Genomic DNA, 4,223 nt, shown 5'->3' with positions numbered 1-4,223 from the left:
AAGACATTTTTTGAAGGGGGGTTTGTATGGGGGCTAGGGTCAAATAAGGGCCGATCCTTACGAAAATCTGCAATGTCATTTTTACTTATGTAAAACTAATTTATGCCAATTTTTAGAGAGATAATAGAATATTTGACGTAATTATGGCATAAAAAGTTCAAATCGGGAGGTACGGTTGTATGGGGGCTAGGTGAAATAATGGACCAATTTCCATTTTCAATAGGCTTCGTCCTTGTGTACTAATATATAATTTATTTATTGGTTTAAAATGAATACAAAGGTTCAAAAACTACACTAGTTTAGAAAGAGTTTTCTTATGTTAAGAACCTATGTATATGGATTTCATTATTTAAGCCGTCAAAGAAAAAATTATTATTTAGAGCTTTAGTCATTTTTTGGATAAACAATTTAATGATTCTTTTTACTACATTCTAGGAATTTTTTTATACCCTTCATCTTCGTGAGAAGGGTTTATATAAGTTTGTCATTCCGTTTGTAATTTCTATAATATAATTTTCCGACCCTATAAAGTATATATATTCTGGATCCTTATAGATAGCGGAGTCGATTAAGCCATGTCCGTCTGTCTGTCTGTATGTTTGTTGAAAACAGTTTTTAGAGGACCCCAGATATCGGCGAGATCCGAATCTTCAATAATACTGTTAGACATGCTTTCGGGAAGATCGCTATTTAAAATCAGCAAAATCGGTCCATAAATAACGGAGATATGATCAAAAATCCGAGACAACCTCTGAAAATTTCATCAAAAATTGAGATTTTTTATTCATGCTCAAACAGAAATTGCAAAAAACAAAAACAAAATACATAATTATACGGTAAATTTTGTTATTGTACTCTGTTTATAAAAACAAGGCAGAGCGAGAACAGCAAAGCAAGAGTAGCAGTGCGAGAGCAGCACTAGTGTGTTGTTATTGGCTAGAAGCATGAAATTAAGTATGTGAAGCCTGGCTTAAGTTAGAAGCCATAAAAGGGAACCTTTTGGTACTTTTTTGTTTTTTAAAAGGTACTTTTGAATTTAAGTATGTGGTGTCTGAATTAGGTGAGAACCCATAAAAGAGAACTATTTGGTACTTTTTCTTTTTTCAAAAGGTATTTTTTAAATATTCTATAATATTGAACCTAGGAACATAAAATTAAGTATGTAGATTCGGAATTAGGCGAGAACACATAGAATAGAATTTTTTGGTACTTTTTCGTTTTTAAAAAGGTACTTTTTCAGTTTTCTATAATAATGAACCCAGAAATATAAAATTAATTATGTAGAGTCGGAATCATGTGAGAACCGGAAAAAGTGAACTTTTTTGTACTTTTTAGTTTTTCAAAAGGTACTTTTTGAGTTTTCCGTAATAATGTACTTAGAAACATGGAATTAAGTATGTAGAGACCGGATAAGATGAGAACAAATCGATGGGAATTTCTTGGCACTTTTTCGTTCTGCAAAAGGTACTTTTTGACTTTCCTATAATATTGAACCTAGAAACATGAAATTAAGTATGTAGAGTCGGAATTAGGTGAGAACCGGAAAACGTGAACTTATTGGTATATTTTTTGTTTTTTTTTAATACTTTTTGAATTTCCTATAATATTGAATCTAGAAACATGAAATTAAGTATGTTCAGCCCGAAGTAAGTAATTTGAAAGAAGAGTTTTGAAACCGACTTTTTTAACACACCATGGTGAAGGGTATATAAGATTCGGCACAGACGAATATAGAACTCTTACTTGTTAATATTAGACCTGGTTCACACTAGGAAACTTTTGTTGAGAAACTTTTTCTTTATTCAGAATTATGGCGACATAGGACCTCATAATGTGGCGATCGGTTCACATTTGACTCCACCCCCAAATAAGGTATTCATCAGAATATTACTTTAACGCTTATTACGGTCTTAAAAAGTCAGTACATCAACGACAATATTTGTATGAACCAAAATCGTTCTACAAAATTTTTCCCTTAATCGGTGCATAATTAGAAATGACTATAACGCTTATTACCGTCTTCAAAATAACTAAAAATATGAGTACCAGGATGAAATTCGACATCAATACGATATATGTATGAATCAAAATCGTTCTACAAAATTTTACAGTCTATAATTGACCCTAGCCCCTATCAGAAATTACTTTAATGATCAGTACTGGCTTAAAAACGCTCATTAGTTTCATTAAAATACGAGTATTGCTATGAAATTCGACATGATTATAAATTGTATGTACCAAAATCGTTCCACAAAATTTTACGTGGATCGGTCTATAATTTATCTACTATCCCGATAAAATTTTTGGTTTATTAAAAAAAATTAACAATGTTTCATCAATATTTAGTTTGAGGTTTAGCTAAAATTCAGTTTTAAGTATCTAATCAAATTCAATTTTAGATTTTAGCAGGATGCACTAAGTAAGGTGAAATCGTTAAGGCAGCTGATTTTTATTTGTTTATTTAAATAGTGCTTGGGTTGTGTCAAAATAAATAAATTTATTTTTAATCAAAAAAAATTATATTTGTGTTTTCAAAGCAAAAACATTAAATTTAAAATTATGAATTAAAATGTTCATAAAAAGTTTTCAAATAAGAAAATTCAAATGAAGAAGAACATTGTCCTGCTGCAGATACAAGCTAAATGTAACGACGGTTTTGTGGGTAATATTGTGAAGTACACATTTTTCAATTTTAGAAATTTCATTTTGACAAAACCCAACTCTAGACAACAAAAAATTATTGTGTTTGTTGCCGAAAGGCTCCCACCTTACTTTTTACATCATGGATTTTAGTTTTAAATTTTAACAAATTTAGTTTTTAATTTCAGCAAAATTTAATTTTAACCAACTTTAGTTTTTAAGCTTTAACAGAATTAAGTTTTTAAGTTTTTGCAAACTTAGTTGTACGTTTTAAATAAATTTAGTTTTAGGATTCAAAAAAAATTTAGTTTTAAGATTTTGACAATATTACCTTTTTAGGAATTTGGCAAATTTTAACCAAATTTTAGATTCAATTTTTATTTTAGCAAATATTAGGTTTCAATATTTTAACAAATTTTAGGTTTAAGTTCAATCAATTTAAAATTTCTTTTTCTAATTTAAACTTTTTCCTTTATTTTCAGGACTCTTAACATGGGCTGCTGTTGGTTGCAGCAAATGGATTATTGGTTAGAGCTGGTTGCAGGTGTGGTTTCCTCGTAAGTAAAATATTTTTTTATTCTTTGACATTTTATTTTAATTAAAATTAAAAATGAAAAATTGAACATTTTAGTATTGAAAATTAAAAAAGTATTTTATATACTTTTTTCATTTTGCATTAGTGCAGAAAAAAATAATAAAAATACGTGTTTATAATATGTTTTGAGATAAAATATCTTTTCAAAAAAATAAATAACTAATATTTTCATTCACCGCCATATAAAATTTCATTAATAACACACAAAGAATAACGTCCAAAAAATACATTTTTTATTATTTATTAATTTTATAAATTTTAAGAAAAAACTTTATCTGAACAATTATTTACAGCAAAATAAATCTATTTGTTTGTTGTATTTTTTAAAGAATATCTTATATATTAATTTTCTACCATAAAATGTAAAAACGTGATATTATTTAACGAAATTTTTGATAAAATGAGAACGTATTGTTAATTTTTAAGTCAATAAAGTATTTTTCAATATTGCTGCATTATTTTATAAAATTTAATATTTTTATTACACCTATATATTAGAATAACATTTTTAGATATTTTAGTAGTGGAACGACATTTCTTGGACATTTCTTAACTGATTTATTATCCTATATACCTATAAGAATTTATCAATATTTGACTTAATATGAAATCTATCGTTTCTTTTATTAATTTTCGAAAATAATAAGTAATCTTGAATTGGATACATGATATATTAGATAATCAATGGATTTGGACCTAGAAAAAATGTTAAGTCAAGTATAAATCTATATATTATAACATAAATTATCTGAATTTTTGGTCATTTTGTATTGATAAACAAACACTACATTACGGAAACCCCATTATACTGGGGAGTACTGTGTAAATTTTATTTAGAATTGTAGAATATTGATTCTTATTCAATAAATCTAACACTAAGTACCATCCTAACCACTCTGAGTATGTGGACATCACCATAAACCACTATAAAACTATTACATGATAAAATCCAGATTTTCAACCTCATATTTTAAATGCTTTATTTTAT

The sequence above is a fragment of the Lucilia cuprina genome, chromosome 3, assembly GCF_022045245.1.
Source record: "Lucilia cuprina isolate Lc7/37 chromosome 3, ASM2204524v1, whole genome shotgun sequence".
NCBI classification, from domain to species: domain Eukaryota; kingdom Metazoa; phylum Arthropoda; class Insecta; order Diptera; family Calliphoridae; genus Lucilia; species Lucilia cuprina.
Note: the sequence above shows the minus strand (reverse complement) of the source record.